At 34.0% G+C, this 27,620-nt stretch overlaps 1 pseudogene; it reads left to right on the forward strand.

The window, feature by feature from the left end:
• The first annotated feature begins 23,516 nt into the window (after nucleotides 1–23,516).
• Nucleotides 23,517–24,980, forward strand: LOC121226333 (probable aspartic proteinase GIP2; annotated as a pseudogene).
• The last annotated feature ends 2,640 nt before the right edge of the window (nucleotides 24,981–27,620 follow it).

The following is a 27,620-nucleotide window of genomic DNA, read 5'->3' on the forward strand; positions in this document are numbered from 1 at the left end:
AATATTATTGATATTTCAAGTCACATGATAGAAATTCCATTACCATGTTCATTTCATGAAGACATGATTTACTAACATTGTTCTAATCATTACACAATCATATTTCATTCACATTTCTTTTCCATTTCTTTCCATTTGCCATTTCAATGTCCATTTTCAAATCTCTTATGGATTTCTCAATCACTTGGATCTTAAAGACTTATTCAAAATTATTGTTCCAATTACAAGCATTTCATTTTTATCATTTATTTCCTTATTTGCACGATTCGGATTCGGTCGGATACACAGTCCCAACCAGCACACTAGTTGGCACCTAGTGCCTCATCGAATAAATATGAAACAAATAGTTGCACCCAACAGTAGCAATATGTTTGACACTCAGTGTCTCATTACTAAAGCAAATTGGCACGAAGTACCTCATCGACTCTTAGTCGAAGTAACCTTAAACTCTTCCTATCCTAATGTCATGTCAATTATATCTGACTCTACCCGAACAATTAATAGGGTATTCATTACTCAGTTCATCATCATTTAATCTCTCAATTCACAACAATTTTATCATGAATTCATTTAATTCAAACATATGGCAACATCAAATATCTTCTCATATTTCAATTTCATATTTATATAAACATTCACATTTTTCACATATATTCAATTAGCCCTCATAAACATCAATCAATTGAAATCAATCAAATACATCTCATTATCACAAATTGTCTCACCTTATGCTCCTACCACACAAAAACATTCAATATGCAACAATTCACAAGTAGTTCGGATTATAGAAAAATAAATCGTAAACTCTGAGCTATTTGTTGAAGACTTTGTCTTTCCTTTCTTTTTCGAGGAATTCGGGTCAATGTTAGCTATGGATTAAAACAAACAATATATTTCATCAATATCAATCATTTTCACATTCAATTTCTAAATTATGCAACTTTTGCATTTATTCAATTTTTTCCCTAAATCTGAGACTAACATAACTTTCAAATTTAATTAACAAATTTTCATCTGATTTCACTTTAAGCCTAATTAAACTTCCTATTTCTCATTCAACCAAAAAATTTAGAAATTTGTGGAATTTAGTCGATATTGCACAAAAATTATTGATGACATGACAATTTACTTCTCTTTCATTACTAAACTTAAAATCTACCAAATTTGGTCCTAAAATTTAATATTTACAATGGTAACATCCACAAACTTTAACTGTAACGCCCAAAATTTCTAATTTCGTTTTGTGAAAATATGACACAAATATCTATCAGCTTTAATGGTAATGATTGGGCGTGTAGAATGTCCCAAATTCAAGCCTTCGCTTGGGAAAATTTTGGTATTTGAATGAATTAGGCCTTACTCTGTTTAGTAGGCTTTTATTTCATTGTTGGGTAAATTACATCAAAATGGGTCTGTGGTCTGGTGGTTATATGGTGTTTTATATGGAGGCTTGGTTCGAATCCCTATGCAAGCAAGGGTATCTTTTCTTTCAGATTTCGGGATAGAGTTGTGTAATAGGGGTATTCTGAGTAGTGAATGTGTGGTGGGAATTAAGGGAGAAGATTAAGGGATTTTGGAGGGTTATCGGGATTTATTTTCCTATAACCGAATTTTGACTCTATTTCCAAAAAAATTATGCGTCTATTCTTTTCCCTCTCCTCTTGCCGAAATTCTCTGATCTTTTCCATCTTTCTCTTCTTTTTCTTCTTCTTGATTTTTCCCTAATCCATTTATTTTCTTTCGTTTTCACACACGATTAGTGTTTGCTTAGTTTCGGTAAGTGATTCTCTTCGTTTTTGTCATGAATCTCTTAGTGACTAAATTGGTAATGTTTTTTTCTCTGGATTTAGGCATAGGGGAGGCTCAGACTGGTGAATTCGATGCTCTCTTCTTAAGAATACTAAACGGAGGGTTATCGTGGATGTAAGTTGGGTTTCTGTTCATTCTTGGTTGTCAATTCTCTTGTAAATCAGTAAATTGATGTTGAGTATCTTGATTATAGGCATTGGAGTATTCGGGGACTATTTTAGCATAAAAAAAACTAGGGTGTGTAACCCGAAACGCAAAAAAAAAGAAAGATTCGGTGAAAAGCCGAAATGCTTACTCTTTGGACAGCAACAATAGGCTAACTTTGAAAAATTGTCATAAATTGTGAAAATCGAATTAGAGGATGAATAAAAATGAAATTAAATCTTATTGAGTCCAGTTTCTCATAGAAGAAACGATGTAAGTAATAGAATTGAAATCGGAGGTATAATAAACTTTGTCAGACAAGGTCAGAATGAATTTCGGTTCCCCTATTCTGACTTGGGAAAATCATCTGGAGACAAATAATAGGGGTTAAAATTTACATATTAAAATTATTAAAAGTCTATTTCAATAGAAACAAATGGAAACATCATCCAAATTTTTACTAAGAGATAATTAAGTTTAGCAAAGAAGGGACGAAGCTGTCAGACAGCAGAACAGGGGTAAGTTTGAAGATTTACTGTACTTATTGGCTGAACCAAAAATTTTAAAAATTTTATGGTAGAAAGGTATTTTATTCTAGTTTAAGATACATCAAGCGGGATCTTAATTCGAAATTCTTTAGCTCAAGATATAAATAATTTAGCAACAGTGACTCAAGCAGACAGCTTTGAAGGAACATATAAGTAAATAGTAAAAATATATATGAATAATTAACTAGCACGGCTTACATTAAAAATGGATCACGAGGCCAAGGCCAATTTGGGCTGAGTGGGCCACATGGGCATGTGAGCCCATTTTTCTGAAAGTTTTGTAAGGTTGCACGAGTCGCCCAAGTCGACGTGAACCTACTGTAGGTCGGTAAACTTTACTTAGACCCCTATATGTGTGATCTTTCTGTCTGATTTCTATACCGAGCATGACTTATGATATCTAAATGTATGTACTATTAATTGCATAATGGCATGACATATTTTGTATGTTGCATTGCATCGGGGTGGGTTGATGATATTTGGAGGAAGTGTCTGAAAGGCATTAACAGCCCTGTTATCTAGCAGCTCAACTACAACCTTCTGATTATGTGTCGTATTGATACAACATGGTGTGTAGGGTTAGACGGAGATGTGTGTAGAGACTGGTGGGTAGGATTTGATTTGCTGTATCTGCATATTGTATCTGATATGGGCCAAGTCCCTAATGTATTTCTGAGACTGTATCTGAACGGGCTAAGGCCCAAACTGATTCTGTGATGGGCACAGGCCCCAGACTGTATCTAACAGAATTTAGTTGATTATCTGTATCATGTTTTCTGTGGGGATTACACACTAAGTTTGTGAAAACTCACCCTTTCTTTGTTAATCTGTATAGGTAATCCCCAGACTTGACGAGTCGGTGCAACAGAGGACTCAACAGTGGCCACACGTAAGTTTTAGACTATTTCCGTTAATGTCTAGAATTTATTACTATTGGGTTTTTGATGTAACTTTTGGACTATGGACTGTTGATTTTAAATTTTGAACTTTATACTGTTTTATGCATTTTTTAAACTGCAACTCAATAAAATGCGATTTTCTAAAAACTAAGGTTTTCGTAAATAGAAATGATTTTCCCTAAATTACTTGGTTACAAAAGCTTTCGCTAAGAGACAAGTTTTAAAGTAAATCAACTAGTTTATTTTCGAATTAAATAAAAGCTAACTTACTGTAACAGTTTTTAAACTCGACAATCTGTCTTCAAATCTCTTTCCATTTGACATCGCCAGATTTGGCCATAACGTCTAGGTCGAGTTTGGGGTGCTGCATTTAGTGGTATTAGAGCCAAGTTACAAAAACTCGACTGTGGATTATGGGTTTTATAAAAATTAGGCTTTCGAAAAAAATTGATTGCTTTCCAAATGATTGAAATGTTTTTACTAAGTGGTACATCTAGTCTCTAGGGCCGATCCTGTAAGTATTCTGAACTATGATTGTTTAAATTGAAACTGTTATGGATAGTATATTTCTAAAACTACTATAGGTAGTACACTATGCTGAGAACATTGTAGATAGTGTATACTGAAAACAATAGTGAAACTAAAAATTGTAGTAAGACTGCGATTCGCGATAACAAACTCTAAAATTCTGATACTGTTTGCATAAAATATCTACTAATAGATATTGAAACTGTAACTGATTCATAAAAACTGTTAACACAGATAAGCTACGAATTCTACGATGAGTGCACGAATATCCGTGGATGGGGGTACTAGAGGCCGAGGTAGAGGCCATAGAGGGCTCGAGCTAAGTCCTTGTCGTTATGCAGCATGTCGACCTGGGTACGAGTAAGATGCCGATTTCACCTATTACAGAGACTGGGTCTCATGATCGCATGGTCGGGGACGATGCCTTGGCCCAGGCTATGCTGAGGATATTAGAGAGAGTCGATGGGCCCAACACTAGATCTAGGGTCGAGGGTCGATTACGGAATGACTCTTGGTCCAATGGGGTTGAGCTATTTAAGGGTGTCACTGGGGTCACCCCTAATTTGGCTGAGTACTGGATTGAGGCCACAGAAAGGATCATGGATGATCTAGATTGCAACCCTAAGTAGAAATTAAAGGGTGCAGTCTCGCTACTGTGGGACGAGGCTTATCAATGGTGGCTGATCGTTAATGAGGGAAATTAGCTCGAACGTCTGACCTGGGGAGTTCTTTAAGACCGCCTTCCAGGGGGAAATATGTCAAAGTTAGTTATGTGGATGCATGTAGGAGGGAGTTTCTGAATCTTACACAAGGGATCGATCAGTGGCCGAGTATGAGGTCGAGTTTCTAAGACTGAGTCGCTCTGCGCTAGGTATGGTGCATTTGAGTATGAGCGATGTGGTCCGCTTTGAGGATGGCCTCAGAGATAATTTGAGAGTTTTGATAGCCTCGTACAGGGAGTGAGATCTTTCTGCCTTGGTCGAGAAGGCGAAAATTCGCCCGAGGAGGATATGGAGGTATTCATGATTGGAGAACATTGGAACTACTATCTAATGTGATCTCTGCACTGGTGACGGAGAAGTTTGGTTTGTAAGGGATGTGAGGCATTCTTGGCCTATGTAAGTCTTTCAGATTCTGGAGACTTTACAGTTAAGGATATCAAACGGTAAAGGATGTTCCGGACGTCTTTCTTGAGGAGCTACTGGGTTTTACCCTCCGAATCGTAAAGTGGAGTTGGATAGGGCACCTTCCTGGTACAGCTCCAGTGTCCATCGTCCCTACCGGAATGGCACTGAAGGAGCTGCGGAGCTTAAGGCTCGGATGTAGGAGTTATTGGATCGTGGGTTTATCCGCCCTAGTATGTCCTCCGTAGGGAGCACCAGTACTATTTGTAAAGAAGAAAGATGGATCCATGCGGATGTGCATTGACTACTGACAATTGAACAAGATGACCATTAAGAACAAGTACCCCCTACCTAGGATAGATGATCTGTTTGACCAGTTTTGAGGAGCTTCAGTTTTCTCTAAGATTGACCTCCGATCTGTATATCATCAATTAAGGGTTAAGGAGGCAGAGTGTTCATAAGACTGTGTTTAGGACTCGTTATGGTCACTACGAGTTCCTAATGATGCCATTTGGACTGACTAATGCACTAGTAGCTTTCATGGATCTGATGAATCGAGTGTTTTTAGCCCTACCTGGATCGGTTTGTAGTGGTGTTCATCGATAACATATTGGTTTATTCGAGGACTGAGGATAAGCATGACGAACCACCTTAGGATTGTTCTTCAAATTTTGAGGGAAAAGTAGCTTTATGCTAAGTTCAGCAAATGCGAGTTCTGGTTACTTGAATAACATTTCTTGCGCATGTGTGTCTACTGAGGAGTCAAGTCAATCTTAAAAAAATTGAGGTTGTATTGGACGAAGCACCTAAGAAGTGTTTGAGATCCGCAGCTTTTTAGGGCTGGTAGGTTATTACCGACGATTTGTGGAAGGATTTTTTACTAATTGCAGCACCCTTAACTAAGCTGTACGTAAGGTGTACCGTATCTAGAGTAATGCGCAGTAAGAGAGCATTGAGAGCTAAGACCATAATGACTGAGGTCCTATTTTGGTACAGCCTGCCTAGAAAGGAGTTCAACGGTTTATAATGATGCATCCACATGTCTGTTTGGGATGTGTTGTTATGCAGGATGGTAGGTGGTTGCATATGCGTCTCGTCATATTAAGACACACGAGGCAAACTATCGACACACGATTTTGAGTTGGTTGTCGTAGTCTTTGCATTGAAAATTTAGAGGTATTATCTGTACAGTGAGAAGTGTATTATCTACACTAATCATAAAAGCCTCAAGTATCTCCTCACTCAGAAGAGTTAAATCTTAGGCAGTGTAGATGGGTTGAGCTACTTAAGGATTATGATTGTACCATTGAGAGTCATTCCGGTAAGGCCAATGGTGTGGCCAATGCGTTGAGTCGTTAGGGGCTATGACCATCGGAGAGTCGATGTTAGCTCGACTTAGCCTATTTGACGATGGAAGTCTGTTGGAGAACTTTCAGGTCAAACCGACATGGGTTGAACATATTCGAGGTAAACAGTTGGGGATAAGTCTCTCAAGTTACGGTTTCGTCAGGTTGAGAATGGTACGATTTTAGGATAAAAGTGATGGTACTTTGTTCTTGTGGTCAGATTTGTGTACTGAATATGAGGATTAAGGCAGTCGATTCTGAGAGAGGGCATGGTAGTCCATATACTATGCATCCGGTAGGAAAAAGATGTACGAGATCTTCAAAATATACTAGCGGCCAGGATTTAAGCGTGAGTTACCGACTTTATGCTTGCTTTTGACTTGTCACAGGTTAAGGCTAAGCATCAGTTACCTTCGGGTTTGCTGCAGCCAGTTAAGATACAGTTATGGAAATGGGAGCGAGTAACGATGACTTTGTTAGTGAGTTGCCTCTAACACCCACTAAAAGGATTTTGTCTGCGTCATCGGGATCGGTTGACCAAGTCTGCTCATTCATCCCGGTAAGGATAGACTTTTCTCTTCAAAAATAGCTTAGCTTACATTCGAAAATAGTGAGATTGATAGGTTACTTATTCGATCATTTCGATCGAAATTCTCGTTTACATCTCGATTCTGGAAGAAGCTTCATGAGGCTCAGGGTTCAAGATAGACTTTAGTACTTCTTTCCATCCTCAGATAGATGGACCGTCAGATAGGGATTATTCAATACTGGAGGACATGTTGAGGAGCTGTGTTATTAATTTTTGAGGCAGTTGGGAGGAGTACTTGCCGTTAGGGGAGTTTGTCTACAATAATACCTTTCAGTCTAGGCATCTAGATGGCACCTTACGAGGCACTCTACAGTCGTAAGTGGTCGCACTCTTTTATGTTGGACTGAGTTAGGCGAGCGACGTTTTTTGGGCCTTGAGTTGGTCCGGAGGATAAGGTTAGATGATTCGGGATCATTTAAAAGCGGCTTCTGATAAGCAGAAATCGTATGCGGATTTAAAGAGGCATGAGTCGAGTATTCTGTGGGGGACTTAGCTTTTCTCAAGGTCTCGCATGAAAAATGGTTCTGAAGGTTCAGTCGTAAGGGCAAGCTAAGCCCTCAGGTTTATTGGACCTTACCGCATTCTAAAACGTGTGGGACCCTATCGCTTATCAGTTGGAGTTACCTCTGGAGTTGGACCGCCATTCATGATGTTTTTCATGTCTCGATGTTGAGGCGCTACCACTCTAATCCCACGCATGTTTATTCTGTTGAGGAGATTGAGGTTAGGGCCACACTTGACCTTCGAGAGGAGCTGTGTTAAGATTCTGGAGCGTGATGTAAAGGTCCTTCAAAAAATTCTATTCCTTAGTGAAGGTTCTATGGCGTATATCATAACACTAAGGAGGCCACATAGGAGCCTGAGGATGCGATGCCGTTTAGGCAATATCCTCATCTGCTCTGATCAGAGTAAAATTTCGAGGAAAAAATTTTCTTTTAGGGGGTAAAGTTGTAACTCCCCAAAATTTCTAATTTCGTTATTGTGAAAATATGACACAAAATATCTATCAGCTTTAGTGGTTATAAGTTCAGGGAGTGTTGGGAGGTCCCAAATTCAAGCCTCGATTGGAAAATTTTGGGTATTTTGAATGAATAGGCCTCTCTTGTTCAGTAGGCTTTGATTTGATGTTGCGTAATACATCAGAATGGGCCTACTGGTCTGTGGTTAATAGTGTGTTAATGGTTAGGTCTTGTGTTCGATCTTATACAGGAGGGTAATTTTTTTTTCAATTGGGATAGAGTTTGTTAATAGGGGATTTAGAGTGGATGTGTAGTGAATAGGGAGAAGATAAGGGATTTGGGGTCTCAGGATTTTATTTTATTTTTTCTATAACCGAATTTTACTCTCTTTTCAAAAAATTCTACCATCTATTCTTCTCCCTCTCCTCTTGCCGAAATTCTCTGAGTTTTTCCATCTTTCTCTTCTTTTTCTTTTCTTGATTTTCCCTAATCCATTTACTTTCCTTCGTTTCGCACGCAGTAGTGCTCACTCAGTTTCAGTAAGTGTTTCTCTTTGTTCTATCATGAATCTCTTAGCGACTGAAATCGTAATTTTTTTCTCTGCGATTTGGCATAGGGGGAGGCTCGGACTGGTGAATTCGGTGTTCTCGTCTTAACAATAGTTAAACGGAGGGTTATCATTGATGGTAAGTTGGGTTTCTGTTCGTTCTTGGTTATCAATTCACTTGTAATCCATTAAATTGATGTGAGTATCTTGATTATAGCCTTTGGAGTGCTCGGGGACTATTTTAGCATCAAACAAAACCTGATCTGTACCCGAAACGCAAAAAAAAAGATTCGGCGAAAAGCCGAAATTGCTTGTTGTTTGGACAGCAGTAGTAGGCTAAATCGAAAATCACCATAAATTGTGAAAATTGAATTAGAGGATGAATAAAATATGGAATTAAAGCCTATTGATTCTAGTTTCTAATAGAAGAATTTGTGTAAGTAATGGAATAGTAAATCGTGAGATATAATAAACTTTGTGAGACAAGGTCAGAATTAATTTGGGTTCCCCTATTTTGACTTTGGAAAATCATCAAAAATTGGAGACAAATAATTAGGGGTAAAATTTACATTTTAAATTATTAATAAGTTTATTTTCAATAGAAACAAATGGAAATATCATCCAAATTTTGTACTAAGAGATAATAAATTTTTAGCAAAGAAGGGACGAAGCTGTCAGACAGCAAAACAGGGGTAAGTTGAAGATTTTACTGTACTTATTGGCTAAACCAAAAATTCTGAAAATTTTATGGTAGAAATTTATTTGAGTCTAGTTCAAATACATCAAGTGGGTCTTAATTCGAAATTCTGTAGCTCAAGATATAAATAATTTAGGATAGTGACTCAAGTAGACAGCTTGAAGGAACATATAAGTAAATAGTGAAAATATATATGAATAATTAAGTAGCAAGGGTTTCATTAAAATGGATCACGTGGCCAAGGCCAATTTGGGCCGAGAGGGCCATATGGGCGTGTGAGCCCATTTTTCTGAAAAGTTCTATAAGGTTGCACGGGTCACCCAAGTCGACTATGGACCTATTGTAGGATCATAAGCTTTACTTAGACCCCTATATGTGTGATCTGTCTGTCTGATTTCTATACCAAGCATGACTTATGATATTTGAATGTATGTACTATTAATTGCGCAATGGCATCACATATTTTTGTATGTTGCATTGTATCGGGGTGGGTTGATGATTTTAGAGGAAGTGTCTGAAAGGCTATTAAGCCTGTTATCTGGCAGCTCAGCTGCAACCTTCTGATTATGGCCGCATTTCGATACAACATGGTGTGTAGGGATGGGTGGGTTGATTTAATCCCCACATAGTGTGTAGGGTTAGACAGAGATGGGTGTGCAGAGACTGGTGGTAGGATTCTGATTTGTTGTATCTGCATTTGTATCTGATATGGGCCAAGTCCCTAATGTATTTCTTAGACTGTATCTGAATAGGCTAAGGCCCAAACTGATTCTGTGATGGGCACAGGCCCCAGACGTATCTAACAAATTGGTTGATTATCTATATACATTTTTCTGTAGGAATTACACACTAAGTTTGCAAAAACTCACCCTTTTCTGTTTAATTTGTACAGGTAATCCCCAGACTTGACGGGTCGGTGCAGCAGAGGACTCGACGGTGGGCCACACGTGAATTTTAGACTATTTTTCGTTAATGTCTAGAATTTATTACTTATTTTGGGTTTTTATGTAACTTTTGACTATGTAACTGCAACTCAACAAAATGCAATTTTTTTATAAACTAAGGTTTTCGTAAATAGAAACGATTTCCTTAAATTAATTGGTTACAAAAGCTTTCGTTAAAAGACAAGTTTTAAAGCAATGAACTAGTTTTTTTTCGAATTAAATAAAAGCTAACTTACTGTAACAGTTTTTAAACTCGACAATCTTGTCTTCATACTCTTTCCATGTGACATCGCCAATTCAGCCATAACGTATAGGCCGAGTTTGGGGTGTTACATTAATAATATCAAAAAATACGACATGGGTCAACTAGCTTGAGCTACCAGGATTCTGAAAATATAAAATTACAAGAAAGTGGACTAAATTGGACTAACCAATTTTTGTTTAAAAGCTTTGAACCCTTCATTAATGGCGTGGAGAGTTTCTTTCTTCGCATTCGGTATTCTGCATGAAGATGGATAAATGTTTTTCTTCTCCCACTATGTTAATTTCTATTGTATTTTCTTTTTATTTTATTAGCATTTAGTTAATGTTTTATAACATCAAACATACATATTTAATTCCCCCAACCGACCACTAAATGAAATCTAAAGGTATAATTAGTATTTAAATCCCTGTCATGATTTCTATTTATAGATCATAAGCAAATTACACTTTATCACTTATGCGATTTGTCCCCTTTATTTGAATTAATGCCTAATTCGATAAAATTACTTAATCAAAATTTAATCCACTTCTAATATAACTCCATAAACATTTAATAAAAAATTTACAGATCTGATTTACAAAACGAGGTTCTAAAACCACATTTTCCAACACCATTGACTTTCAGATCGTTACATGGGATGTGTTCATTCAACACATATACAGAGAGGAAATAGAGCTTCAATTTTTCATTCTCCTCCAATGGTAATGTTGCGAACCTTGTATGAGGATGTCGTTCAATTGGGTGTTCCTAGAATTAGGGGTGTTCAAATAGTCAGTTCGATTAATAAACCGAATCGAATTAGCGATAATTAAATTAACTGAACTGTGTAATCCTTTAACCGTTAATTGAATTAATTTTTTTTAAAGAGATTAATTGAACCGAAATATTTCAGTTACTTCGATTAACGAATTAACCAAAATTTATATGTTTTTGTCTTTTGGTTAAAACAAGTATGAAACATATAAAAGAAATACTTGATAATGTTCATTTGTCTTAAAAGTTAACCGAATTAACTGGAATTTTAAGTCTTGAAAACTACATAATTATTAAGTTCAGTTAATTCAATTAATTATTCGATTTCAAACCAAATTAATCGATAATTGAAATTCTAAAAAAACTATTAACTGACATTCGACTGAACTAAGTATAGTCATCGATCGATTAATCGAATTAGATTGTTTCAATCGATTAATTCGATTTATTCGAAGTTTAAACATCCTTACCTAGAATAGTTGTTCTCTTCTTTACTTAAAAAAAACATAATAACAAATTTTTAATTTTAATTTTTTTGCCTTAACCTACAACCTATTGTCGTATACCACATAAATTTGTTTCTTTTGTCCATTATATGGGCTATAAATATTATATATTTCATTATATATTATTATTTTTAGTTATTCAATAATTTGGTAATTAATTATTTTAATTGAATTAATGATAATTAACATTTAAAAATATGCTTAATTGATTCTAGACCGAATTATAATCCAATTCAAACTGATCTATTAATTTAGTTTTAATCCAACTATGCACCAACTTATCTTAAAATTTGAAATTCTCTTAGTTCATTAGGGAAACTTTGAAAGTTGATCCCCCAACCCCCGTCTTTTTAATAATAAATTCTTCTTCCTTCACTTTTATTCTCTTATCACCGAAGTTTTCTTTAAAGAGATAAATTGTTGGCCATGAAATGTGTTCAATTCTCATGGGTGGAGATCGAACTCCTGACTTCATGATTAGGGAATGAGGTGAGTAATCACCACACTACACCTCATGGTTATGTGTATTGTAACACCTGAAACCCAGCCTAGGCGTCTAGACCAAGTCTGAAGAGTCACATTAACATTATAAAGAAAACCCAACTTTTGTAAGCACAGTTAAAAACATTGACGAAACATAACAACCATAGAATCCAACTGATAGTTCAACAATCTTAGAAAAATCATAGTACTAAGAAATATTGTAACTACATGATAATATAGAAAGCAGATTGATCGAGCTCCCACTACGCCGACTTGATCAAGCTTGTGAGTTACCTGAAATTCAATCAACAACACAGTGAGTAGAGAACTCAGTGTATAACCAACATAGATCAATTAAAAGCACAATTGTTACACACCATATGTAGTTATAAGGCAGAACAATTCCAATTCAGATACAGAATAGATCAGAAACATATGTAGTTATTTCTACTCCCATTTGGTACACACCATTTTGACCACCCAACACACCGTTAAGGGCATTTAATACTCATCCATCCTACACACCATATAGTGTCAATCCGACACGTTAATGAGATGCAGACTAACTGCAGATCAAATTGCAATTAACGCAAGATCCTCATATAAATCGTGGCTTAGCCACTAATCAGAATGATTACTTCCTTTTACATAATTCTCATCCAATGTAAATATAGATTACAGATATCAAGAATATATACACAGTAATTTAGATTCAATTCATAGTAAGATAATACGGATCAATATCATCGACAATTATCTAATCAGTATACATTTATACAATCAGTACCCCAATCTAAAAGCATCAGATAGTACTCACACAGTCTAATTCAAGTCATAAGTACACAACGGAAGGCCTACGTTCACGTTAGACGACGCTTACAACCTTGGAGAGAAATTACAGACCTTGCCCACACTCTCATGTGGTTCCACACGGCTTGATGCAGCCTATGTGCCACTCGTATGTCTTACACGGCCTGACACACGCCCGTGACGTCCGCCCATGTGGTCCTAAATCGCAAACAGTGAGTAGCACAACCTGGACACACGCCTGTGTCTCTAGCTCATATGGTATCTAAAAACAACAGTGAGTCACACGGCCTGGACACACGCCAGTGTCCCTAACTTGTGTCATCCTTATCTTGTACTCAGTGAGTTACATAGCCTAGACAAATATCCGTGTCCTTGGCCAGTGGAACCCTGCACTATCCTAACCACATACGGCCTGGACACACGTCCGTGTCCCTTGCCCGTGTGGCTCGTATTTGGTAGATAGTGTGTTACACGGCCTAACACACGACCTGTCACACGACCTACCACATGGCCTAGCACACAGCCATATGACGTCGACAACCATGTTTTTGGCGTCTGAAATTCACAAAAACTTAGTTTCTGATATGCACCTGAAGTGATTTGAAGTAGGAACAACGTAGAGGATTTCAGAGACCTAGAATGGACAATCAATAGCCAATAAGTGACAGATCATAACAATTACCAAAATTAACGTCAACCGATTGTTGAAACGTTTCGACATGAAACCCCAACTCACATAACAATACTCCACACCAACGAATTCACAAATCTAGAACATTAGAAGACCGTTCCTCGAGACCTCCTCCTAAAGACATTAATCGAACACATAAACAAAAAATCAATAATTAAGCAAAAACATTTCTGATAAAAATATCAACAACCAACGATTTAGAAATTGAACAGTCAAACTCACGAAGTTAACAGAATGAACTTACCCGACAACAGTAACAGACAAAGAGCACGAATCTAAGCAAATGATAAAAGAAAACAAAAGGAACAACTAGTAAACAAAAAAACGAAGAAAATAAAAGAAAGAGAAAAGGAAAGAAATAAAAAAAGAAGAAGACGTTAAATTAAATGCTTAAACCACCAGTCAGAAATTCAAAAATTAGCAAAAATATTTCTTAACGCATGTATCTAGACTTAAACACAGGACCAGATAAGATATAGAAGCTTAACCATCAAACCAGCAGGCTCATTCTTAACACAGGTTTACACAGAATTAGACTAAATATGTAATTCAAGGATAAAGGTTATCTTAAAATAAAATAGCAAAACTTCTAAGACGCGACTCAAAGTCTTGACCTCAAACACATAAGTAGAGCACAGAACCACAGATATAGAAATTTAATTATGAAAAATTCCAAAAGTCTAACTTTAAATTTTTGGGGTGTTACATGCATATATACTTACTATATGAATAGTTTGAATCTAATATGTTAAAGAAAAATCATGCCACTAAAATTTAACAAGGTTATATCTTTTTTAAATTTATAAAATCAAGCTATATGTGGAAAAGATACAAAGGTATTAAAGTTTAATCTACATGTTTGAAGCACATTTTATGTCAAATCTGAGCTAACATTCAATGCAACTCGACAATTAAACTAACGAAAAGATCTAATTGATATAATGATAACTAGATTTATCACACTCACTATGTGGGTGAACGAAAATATTTTATATTATAAAAATATATCAACAAACGATTATTAATGGAGTAACAAGGGGATATGAATTTATTAGTCTTATGTTGAATTCACAAATAATGATTTTTAGTTGTTTATTTGAAGATTATATAAAAATATGGCAAGATGAAAATATCCTTAGAATAATATTAATTACCCTTTCATAACTAAATTGTTATCCCAAGTCAACTCGACACTAACTCAATCAACAAGTATAGATATTTTAAATACACAATTAAATTTTTTTAACTAATTATAGAATTTGTACCGTTTTGGGACCTCTAATGGAAATAACTCTTACTTTTATATGTTCAAACTTTTAAATTTTGTAATATTTTTAAAAATATACATTAATCATCTAAATATATTACATTATTTCTGTTTGGTTTGATATATATGGTTTTGAAATAAAAAAGAAATAGTCAAAAAGTAAGGTTTTCGGTTTTTTATTGCATTATTAAGATAGCCTTATTTTGGGTTATTTCGAAGTCTATAAAGCAAAAAAAATAGTTTGATATTTGACTATTGGGTAAATTTTAAATTTTTGAATATTGGTATGTTTATATATTTTTAAAAAACTTAATTGAAGCAATAAGTCACCAAAGTAATTTTTTTTGTATAAATTATTTGTTTTAATAATATAAAAGTTTGTGTGCATGTAACTTAAGTTATGTTGATATTGATTGGCCCAAATGAAGGTTAATAATATTAAATGTGCAACTATGGTTATAACATGTGATGATTATTCGGTTTTACATATAAGTAATAAATCGGCCCAAAAGAAGATTTATTGTTCGACATGTTCTTATTGTCAATGTTTGATTACTACACCAAGATATCACTTACAAGTTAATATTTTCTCCAAAGATGAAATATTAAAGGAGTGTCTGATATCTTAAGATGAGGTTTACCTTTATTCAAATTATTTTGGTTTAAATTTGAAGTCTATATGAGGTTGTTTATGGTTTATTATTTATTCAACTATTATTATATTTGCCAACATCATTGTATGTTGTTTTGGGATAAATATATATACATATATATACTATTATCTTTTAATTGATTGGATGAAATTAAAAGAAATATTTGAAACAAATAAATTCAAATTTTGGCTTTGGATTTTATTAAGGGTGTCTATATTTTAAATAGATTAGTTAAACAAAATGCCACCAAAGTGACCTCTTTGCGTAGATTAGTTTATTTAAAATATCAAGATGATTATATGTTTTTGTGATTCATGTGTTTATTAATTGACCCAAAGGTAAATTAATATTTGGCAGAATTCAACAGCATTTATGGTGATAAATGTGTGACAATTATAAGGTACTTTATTTGAGCAATATGTTAGTCCAAAGATTAATACATTGTTTGACATAATTTATTGTCAATGTTTGATTGCTATAACAAGAGTACCGCTTACTGTTAATATTACTATCCAAAAACTTGATATTAATGTTGTGTTTGGTATCTTGATATGGGATTAGTCATTATCCTGAATTTATTGTTTACTTATGAATATTGATGTGGGCTTATTTTATTTATTTTTTGTTTTATATTCAGCTAATTCATCTTTTACAGCCACAATATCTGCTAATAAAATTCTATACCCATGCTTAATGGGACTAATTTCAGTGAACGGAAAAGGCACTACTTATAGTGCTTGGTTGTATGAACTTAGACCTTGTACTAAGGGAAGAAAAACTTGTACCTCTCACTACAGAAAACACCCCTTATGTTAAAAGAGATTTTGAAAGGTGGGATCATTCAAATTGCATGAGTCTAATGATCATGAAGCACAACATTTAGAAGTCTTTAGGGCACAAAATCTGAAAAGATTACTCAGGCCAAGGTTTCCTGACAAAACTGAGAAATGCTTTGCTAAAAATGATAAGGTTGAAATGACATCACTTTTGACTTCTTTGATGTCTATAAAGTATAAGGGTCAAGGAAATTATGAACGATTTAAAGGCTATGAATTTTATGATCCACAATTAGGAATATTTTGAGATGAGAATTGCAACATTCTTTTAGGATGTTGAGTTTGGAGGAAGAAATAAGTTAGAAACATGCTATTAAGGAGGAATTGAATTCTAACTCAGTTTCTACTATCACTTTTGGTGATGTTAGGTTCCATACTATCATTGATTAAGAAGTGAATCCAGAACCTCAATAAGACAATGTTGAATAACTCCTTATTCAAGATTAGGTAATTGTTCCGGAAGAACAAACTCAACAACTGTAACACCCTAACCCGAATCCGTCGCCAGAATAGGGTTATAGAGCATTACCAAAATTTACAGATCAAATAACAAATATTCTACATCATACATTATCCATATAGAAATCATCATAAAGTTCTTATGTGAACCCTCGAGGTCCAAAACATGCATTTGAAATGAGTTTGGACTAAACTGGGTACTTAGAGAATTTTTCGTGAAATCTCAAAATTTTTTCCAAGGTACGGGCACACGCCCGTTGTCAACCGTGGAACATGGACACGCCCGTGTCTCAAGCTGTGTAACTCTCTGACTTTGATCACATGCCCGTGTGCTAGCCATTGAAGGTGTAGGGTCACGGCCAAATCACACCTCCGGTGTTAAGCCATGGAAAATACCTGGGCAATCTGTTTGAAATTTTAAAGATGCAGGGGACACAGGCCAGTCTAGGCATGTATCCAGGAAAGACCAACGTGTCTGCCCGCTTCAGCAAACTTGTTTGCCACCTAAACCAACCCTTAAATACATTCCAAACATATCAAAGTATTTAAACAAGTCTAAATTAATGTCTTAACATGACATTATATCAATATAGCCAATATACCCTAGGTAACCTCAGATGACAATTTTATCATTAATGCTATCATCAGTACTACTATTTACCAAATGCATAATGTTATGGACCACATTTATTCTTCAAACATGATAGATCCACTTATAAATATATCAAAATATGTCAAACACAAGCCATCTAATGGCTAGTTTCATTCAAAACATTTACATATCAATATTAGTCAATTAACTCATAACATGCCATTATAATTAATTGATTTACCATATGTACCGAAATGGGTCGATAGATATGGGTGATCTCCGCCAGCTCCATCCATGAGTTCCGAAGTTACTATAGAACAGGAAAATAAAATAAGTAAGCATGAAATGCTTAGTAAGTTGCGTATAACATAGCAATTAACTTAACACTCATTTAAATTCCAGATAAATCACAATGCAACATTCAATCAATTGGATCATGAGCCTAACACATATCCTCATCACCCTTATTATCATATTTTCATATAAATATCATGAAATATGTATGGCTCAACAATAATTAATTTCCAGTACATATACTTTCCATCATGTATTCATATAATATAAAAATCATATCCTGTATTTCAAGTACATTTCATATAATTCATCTCGGATTCAGATATTTCATGTCAAATTTTGCCCATTAAATCATTTGAAATATCAATGTACATCCGGGTAGTTCACTGAGTGTAAATTCTATAATCAGGATGAACATATTCATCAAACAAATCCATGTCATATATCATCACTCATCTTCCATATATAATTATCATCATTTATGTATCAGGTGAACTCAACAATATTTCGATCAATTTCTCATGTATGATTTTACCCGTGAATCATTGAAAACATCGATGGATACACAAGTAGTACACTCGAAGTGTACAAATCAGAAATCCGTCAATTCATATTCGAAGGTGCTCATTAAAGTACATGATCGGGAAATCCTCTCTTGAGCCATATAATAGGAAGCTCAAAGAGCCATTAATCATGAAACTTATCCGGGCTATATAACGGGAAGCTCATAAGAGCCATAATCAGGAAGTTCACAAAGAACTTTTAATTAGGAAGCTCACGAAGAGCCTTTAAATAGGAAGCTCACGAAGAGCCTTTAATTAGGAGCTCCGGATAGCCATATGTCGGGAAGTTCAAGCGAGCCATATCAAGAAGCTCTGGAGAGTCATATTACAGGACACTCATAAAGAACTGCGGTATGTCTGCAACACATGCAGGATTAATACTGATCATATAACAGGGCACTCACAAAGAGCTGCGGTATGTCTGCAACACATGCAGGATCATTACCAATCGGGATGCTCGCAGGAACCATATAACAGGAAGCCGAGAGGCTTATAATGGGATACATAAGAACTTATCAGGACTACAACCATTCAGAAAATCCTGTACCAACGAACATACAAACGGATAACATTACGGGATGTCGATATGAACAATTCATGTTATGACTTATATAACAATACCTATTAATCCCACAAACTTTTTCTAATTTCACATCGCATAGTCTAATACAGCATATGAGCTCACGAATTTCTATGTCGCTAATCCGAAAATTCTATATGAAGAATTTAACATATTCATGTTCAGTTCAATTCAATTCACATCTTAGCAAATTACATTCACCCCTAAACTATTTATTAAGTCAATTTCATCCTAAGCTCAAAAATGAAATTATGCAATTAATTCTTATTCCAAGCCTAGCTGATTTTACATGTAAAAATACACCAAATATTTCATAAAATTCAGAATTTTTCTATGAATTTTTACATCTTTTCAACTTAGTCCCTAAATCAATTTTTCATCAAATTTCCCTTTACAAAAGTTGTTTGTCTATCAACAACATTTCATTTTCTACCATAAAATTTCATAATTCATGCATACTCCTCCATGGAAAAACCCTAGTATTTTGATAACTTTACAAATTAGTCCCCGATATAACTATACTAAGCTATTACGATCTCGGAAACATGAAAATTACTAAAAACAAGACTTGAATGCTTACCCAATTAAGCCAAAATAGCTTGCTTGAGCTCACTTTCTCTTAGCTAGGGTTTCCATGTTTTATTTGGGAAAGATGATGATAAAATGATGATATTTTCATTTTTTTATGATTTATCATCTTTTAAAATTTTACTTTCCAATTTTATCCTTTTCTTTAATTAATTTTCCATGGATGAATCATCATCCTTAACCACTAATCATTTTTAATGGTTTATTTGCCATATAAGGACCTCAAATTTTAAATTCCATAGTTATTTAATTCCTTTAGCTATTAGAACTCAACTTTTGCACTTTGTGCAATTTGATCCTTTATCAAGTTAAACATGCAATCGGTAAAATTTCTTTACGAAATTTTCATACGACATTATTATTGTACTGTAGATCATAAAATAATATTAAAATAAATCTCCCTTCCAGAATCGAATTTGTGGTCCTGAAACCATTGTTCTGGTTTTACCAAAAACGTGCTGTTACAACAACCTCAAGAATGAATGCCATTAAAAAATTCCACTAGAGAAAGGGTTATAATGGCTTTAATGGAAATATTTTGACCTTAAGTTACATCAGATGAATATTAAGTTAATGGTTTCTCAATGGTAACATTAATCATACATTTATATGGTGCAATTAGAAAACTTTGTGTCTAATGATGCAAAGGTAATGATTTACAAATTAAAGAACTTCATCTATGGGCTTAAGTAGACATCTCGTCAATAATATTACAAATTTTACCAAAATCATTAATTTCATTCCAGTTTAGTGATGAGTTCTCTGTTGATAATCTATATACCATAAGATTTAGTGAGTAAGGTCTCTATAATATTGGTTATTATAGTTAATGACAATTACTGTTTGTAAGTAATAATATGTATAATAGCTTCTGCAATCAATCACCTAAGATGGATTTTGAGATACAAAGAAAAGCATCATTTTTTACATTATAGTAGTTGGAAGTCTAATGAATACGTTCAGTTTGAATAAATTGAATATTGGGTACACTAATTGGGATGTTAAGACAGATATTTTAAGCAACACCTAGTATTGGACCACTGGATAGCATCCAAGTAAGGGTTAATTAAGTATTTTCAAAGAACAAAAGATATATGCTCACATATTATGTCGAAATTCAGTTAAAGAATTCAGGTATACAGACTCCATTTGATGGAATAATGGAAACAAGATTTTGTCACTAAGGTGCAAAATTGTGAAAACAAATTGTAGTCTTTTATTCCAATAGCAACAGGAGCAATAATCAAAATCCAAAAACACAATAGACTTTTAAGTTCCTAGTTGTTAAAAGTAAAAGTTCAGAGTTGTTAGGTGTCTAATAAAGCATATTAGGAAAAAACTCCAATGATTGCGGATTCGCTTACTAAAGGACTACACCCAAGGTTTTTCAACGAGCACATTGCTCAGATGGGTGTAAAAATTAAGATATTGTTTTATGAAGTTGCTTTAAATGCTTTTGTTATAGACACATTTTCAGTTATTTAGTTACAGATATTAAAGTTATTTCTGAAGATTTTTTGGTTATTCCAATTTGTTGGTTAAGATATGATCCCCAAGGGTTAAGGAGGACCAGTTGGAATAGACATGTTAGATCATATGATGTAATCATCTACACATCCTACTTGATCTATGTCATTGGGTTGTGTTAAATATGGTGGATCAAGGATGATTAGTAAGATATAGTAACGAAAGTGCCTTGGCTATTAACATAAAATGGATGAGATTGTTCGGAATACCTTTTGGATATGATAGTAAAATTTTGAGCTCATAAGATTATATAATGACATATAATTATAAAGTTATTAGTATATATGTGGTCCAAGTGAGAGATTGTTGGACATTATGGACACCACATATATAAGAAGGATAATTACATGTTATTATTTACTATCATGATAGGTTAGCCCAAATTAAAAGTGATCTAATTTAGTTAAGGTTTATTGGGCTTTAATTATTAAATAAAGTATGGATCAAATATGTGTAGATACTCTAGTAATTGAGTTCTAATTAATTTTTAATTAATGATGGGCTAATTAGGAATTAGGGCTAATATGCCAAAGTTATATATATTAGGATTATGGTCCCCAAATTACACACAATATATCTTTTCTAATATCCCATCCTTAGTAAAGGGAAAATATTCTCTGAATTTCTTTTTGTGCTAATTTGGAAGATCAAATCGCCAAGATCCGAAAAAATTTTAAGGAATTCATGGATTCAGGTACACTTCTGCATCTAGTTTTATTCTTGATGATTTGACATAATAGATCCTGATTTATTAAGTTTAATTTTAGATTTATTTTACAATTCTAACATGTGGCATCCGAGCTTTGTCATGTTAAAAAATAAAAAATTATTTTATTAGAGCATATTAAAAAATAAAAAATTTAATTGTATAAATAAATATCACATTTATCATATATTTAATTTATTTGTAGAGTCTAAAAAATTCTAATAATAGTGTATGAAATAATAATCCTATATATATTCAAAATTGAAATATATTGAAACAAAATTATGGATTAATTGTTATTGTATTTTAGATAATAGAAAAAGAAAAACACAAAAAATATGGACTTGATTTAGATGATAAATCAAAAGTGAAACATTATTTGTATTCCTTTTGAAATTACGGAAATCTTTTTCCAAAAAATATTAAGTCTCTTTGTCATTATCTTAATCAATTATTACATATCCAGCATAATAAATAATGCCGTTTTCAAGTTAGAAATATATTCCGTCACAAATTCGAGACAATTCCCCACTAAAGGCAACAGATTTCCATCGCTATTGCATCATCATACGTGTCGTTACATTACAAATGAATATGAGAAAAATAATAATTTATTTTTAAAAAGGAATCTAAGTTTGAAAAACAAAAGTAGAGATTGTTCCTTCCACGAAATAAATTATATTTTGATTTTTCAAAAAATTTTATAATTCAATTTTAATCTCTTAACTTTAATGGTGTGATTGGTTGAGTGGAAAAATGAAGGGATGGGAGGGAGTGAAAAAGTAGAAAGAAAATAAATTTTGAGTGTGCTTGGTTAGGAAGAAAAGTGAGAGAAAAGAAAATAGAATGATAATCATTTTTCATCTTAATGCATAAAAATCAATCTTTTCAAATTGAAAAAAATAAGAGAGATGTATATATTAGTTAAAACTATGCATTTTTCAAATGTTTTATTTTCTTTCCTTCCACAGAAAATTTTCATTTCATTTTTCTATCTCTCCTACCAAACACTATGAAAAGGAAATACATATTTTCAATCCTTCTAGTTTTCTATCCTTCAATTTTTCATTTTTCGAATTTTCTTTCAACCAACCACACAAAGCTTAAAAGAATTTTGGAATTCGCCCCTACACCCAATGAGAGGCTCGAGGTCAAACATTAGAGAAAACATTGTTCGGAGATGTAACCACAAACCTTGAAAGAATTAATCTTTACGAACCGTAAAATAAGCATTAACGATGCCTTAATTATTCAAAAAAAGTGATGTATACTTCTTTTAATATTTAATAAAAAAGGATAATTATTTGGTATATAAACGAAAAAATTTAATCCATAAATAAGATTATATTTTATTATATATTTTATCTTTTTTTTATTTTTTAAATACAACACACATACTAAAATTTCGAAATTAAAAGATTCAAGTACGAGTGAATAATTACCTAATAAATAAAACATGTCAAATGTTTATTAATAGACAAGTGAAAATTTATAATTTCTGTAATTCAAATATAATAAAAAATGTTATTAATAGACAAGTGAAAATGTTATAATTTCCGTATATCAAATACCAACTCTCATCCTCACATTAATGTATAGATTTGATTAGAGATAATGGATTAGGATAATGTGGTCAAAGTCAAAAGTCCTCTTCCATGCAAACACGTCCAGAGCAGCTGGCTGCCTAGCTGCCTTTGCTTCTAGCAGCCTGTTTTGACCTTTAGCGCATGCTCTCGGCCCCTCGCGTCGGCGGCTTGTCGCAAGCGTTGATCAACGCGAGTAAATACAGCTTTCACTTCTGCCTTTGCCTCTCACTACCTATTTCCCCTTTCATCTTTCAATCATGGCTTCTCTTCAGTATCTTCTCTTCATTTCATTCTTAGTTTTCTTTGTTGCTCCTGGTTTAGCCCAACAGTCGTTCCGCCCCAAGGCCCTGGTCGTTCCAGTCTCTAAAGACGCCTCCACACTTCAATACCTCACCACTATTAACCAAAGGACACCCTTTGTTCCTATACGCGTTGTGGTTGATCTCGGGGCCGATACTTGTGGGTTGATTGTGAACGGGATTATGTTTCATCGACTTACCGTCCTGCCAGGTGCGGTTCAGCCCAATGCTCGCTGGCTGGAGCCAATGGGTGCGGAGATTGTTTCGATGGACCAAGGCCAGGGTGCAACAACAATACATGTGCTGTCGGACCCGGCAACACCGTCACTAACACCGCCGGTCCTGGTGAGGTTGCACAAGATGTTGTCTCTCTGCAATCAACTGATGGGAGGAATCCTGCAGAGTGGTAACCGTGCCTAGATTCCTTTTCGCTTGTGCACCAACTTCCCTGCTTCAAGGCCTTGCTAACGGTGTTGTGGGAATGGCTGGTTTCGGTAGGTATAGAATTGGGCTTCCTTCGCAATTCTCTGCTGCTTTCAGTTTCCGAAGGAAATTCGCCATTTGTCTCTCGTCTGCCAATGGTGTTATTTTCTTCGGTGATGGTCCCTATGTGTTCCTCCCTGGAGTTGATGCATCAGAATCGCTTACTTTCACACCGCTCTTCATTAACCCTATCAGCACAGCCCCTTCTTTCCCTCTCGGTGAACCTTCCGCCGAGTATTTCATCGGCGTTAAGTCCATCAAAGTGAACGAAAAACCCGTCTCACTGAATACAACGTTACTGTCCATTAACAGCGAAGGTGTTGGGGCACAAAGATTAGCACCGTGAATCCCTACACTGCCCTAGAGGCTCCATCTTCAAAGCTGTTACTGAGGCCTTCATTAATGAAGCTGCTGCTAGGAACATCACCAGGGTGGCTGGTGTGGCCCATTTGAGGTATGTTTCAGCTCAAGAAACATTGTAGGAACACGTTTAGGAGCAGCGGTGCCATCAATAGACCTCGTGTTGCAGAACGAGAATACTTTTTGGAGGATTTTTGGGGCAACTCGATGGTCGAGGTTAGCAGGGAAGTGTCGTGTCTTGGGTTCGTGAATGGTGGCTCGAACCCAATGACTTCCATTGTTATTGGAGGGTACCAATTGGAGGACACTCTTCTTCAGTTTGATTGGCAACTTCAAGGCTGGGGTTCAGCTCTACCCTTTTGGGTAGGCAAACTACTTGCGCCAATTTCAACTTCACATCTAATGCTTAGATGGCATACGGTAGAAATAAATTTTACAAATTATAATGTTGTGAGCAATTAATGGCCATAAGAGATAATAATCTGCATCCTACCTCTATTTAGTTTCTATTCAAATTCCAAACAAAAGATGAAGTTTATAGCTTACAATTTTTTGAATGATTTTTATATTTAATATGTTTAGATGTTTTCGTTTATGAGTACTGACGAAAATGACTCAATTTTTTTTATACAAGCACCAAATTTAATATACCAACCGGATATATTTATGCTTATTTGATATCTAAACTTAAAAATCATAAGTTAATTTAATATTTTCTTGATTAATATTGTTAAAATATGATGTGACATTTTGACTAATAATATGTTAAAGCATATCATCATGATTTTGCTCGATAGTGCCCGTCAACATATTTTAACAATATTAGTCAAGTAACTCAAAAAAGTACTCAAATTAACTTATTGTTTTCAAATTTAGGTATCAATTAAATAAAAATATTAATATTAAGTAAATATAAATTATATATATATCTCATCATATATTAAACCTATCCACAAACATATCCGGTGGATGTAGTAGAGCCCATGGTAATCTATACGGAAGGAATATCTTGTTTATGTATTTTATCAGAAGTCTAAATTTCTGCTATTGTCAGTTTGCACTTTGCACCAAATAATTAGTTGAAGCGATTAATAAAAATAATATACACTTAGATAAGATTATGCTTTCGCCCTAATATAAGCTTTCATTGATACTAAAGTACGTAGATATTTCTACATGATTAATCAAGCTCGTTTTAAGTTTATTTTTCTTTTACAAACATTTATATTATTTTTAATTATTTTATTAAATTTTAAATATAAATAACTTAATATACTATTAATATTTACATTATAAATTATATACTATTATAGATTTAAATTTTATGTGATACAAGTTCTATAATATATAAAAATAAAAATAAAATTAGATTGGACTGGACTGGACTGGATTTAAATCTTGAATGTTAAAATTCAAATTTAACCTATTTTTTAAACGAAATTAGATTTTTGTTCAAGCCCATCATTTAGGCTTAATATTTTTATTCAGAACCCCTAAAATTTTAAGTTTCAACAAAGAGTAATTAGACTTTTAAAAGGTTTAAACGATAACTAGTTTAAAGTCCAAACCCATTATTAACCTTTTTTTTTAACATATGATTTTTCATGATATTCAATATGTCATTTAAATGTATAAATAAGTTTTTTGTACACATATGAAACACATGTAGTTTAGAAGTAGTTACAAGTTAGATTCTGTTAATTAGGTATTGAAAACTGCATTGTGCAGTAAAGAATTAGCTAGGTTCTGTTGGTGCTAACTATCTCTAATCGATTCTACCAGTCTCTTTGTATGAATATGAGTTGGTCTGATTTGAGATATTATAGCTAAAATCAAGAAAACAAGTAGCCTATTTTTCTCCATTTTCCTCAGTTATTTTCTACCTCTTGAAGGCCATTCATGAGGTGTTTCTTTTCTTAGGTTTATTGTTGTCTTCTTAGACATTATTATGAAGCTTTATGGTGCTTGATCAACACTCAAACATGGCATCAAACCTGTGCTTAACAACATCAACTCCAATCCTTTGGTTCAATTGCTTCGCTTTATGATTTGAAGAATGTTCATGAAGGCTGCAAGTGTTTTGGTTAGTTTTTTTTTGATTCAAACCTAGAGCTTGGTAACCATGGTTTGATCAAAGAATAACTTCCCTCAACATGAAACGTGTTTATGAGAGGAAGAATTGTTGTAATGTTGATTCAGATAATGGATATTGAGGGGGTCTATCACATCCGCTCATCCATAGCAGATAGTAATTTTAACATCTGAATCCGAATATTATCCGAATTTGTAAAATTCATCAAGTTGAATATCTGCGAATAATCGAACCTGCAATATGTATTGCCATCATTATGCTTGGCAATGTGTCACAAAACTAACTAAAATATGACAAAGGCAAGTGCACCTATCGATAAGTAGTATAGTTATGGTGAGTAGAGATATCGTATCCACGAGGACTAAAAAGTACTAGTAATTACCGCTTTCTTATTATTTAGTCGATAAATTGAAATGATTGTTTTAAACTAAGATTTACTAAATTAATTTAACTAAGAACTCAACAGAAAAAAAATCACGAAAAAACCGAAAGATAACCAATGAGAGAGACAATACCCAGGAAAGAATCCATCTAGACTTCATCTATTATTATGAATCTGAATTAAACGATTTATTCACTGGGTATCTTGATCCATAGAAATCCTTAAATTATACTAATATCTCTTTCAAGGGTAAGAGCAACTGACTCTAGGTTTGATTATTTGAAATTTCTTTCTAATTAAAACCCTATTATCGCATTAACTCGATTTATGGATTCCCCTATTAGATTTGACTCTAATCCGGTAGATTTATGTTGTCCTATTTCTAGGATTGCATGCAACTCCACTCAATTATGCTAGATCTACTCTTAAATATGGACTTTTCCTCCTCTAGTTTAAGCACATTAAACATGAATTAATATGCCGGAAATATTAAAATAAGAGATAAACACACATAATTGAGAACAAGAATATAGTATTTATCGCGTAAAATAGAAATCAAATAATAGAATTCATCATATGTTTCATCTTCCCCTAGTTATCTAGGGAATTAGTTCGAAAAGAAGCATCTCAAAGTCAGAGTAACCATAAAAATAAAGAAACTCATAAAAAATTCAAAAGAAATTAAAGAAGGTCTTCGGTCTTGATGGAATT

This window comes from Gossypium hirsutum, unplaced genomic scaffold (genome assembly GCF_007990345.1).
Source record: "Gossypium hirsutum isolate 1008001.06 unplaced genomic scaffold, Gossypium_hirsutum_v2.1 scaffold_125, whole genome shotgun sequence".
NCBI classification, from domain to species: domain Eukaryota; kingdom Viridiplantae; phylum Streptophyta; class Magnoliopsida; order Malvales; family Malvaceae; genus Gossypium; species Gossypium hirsutum.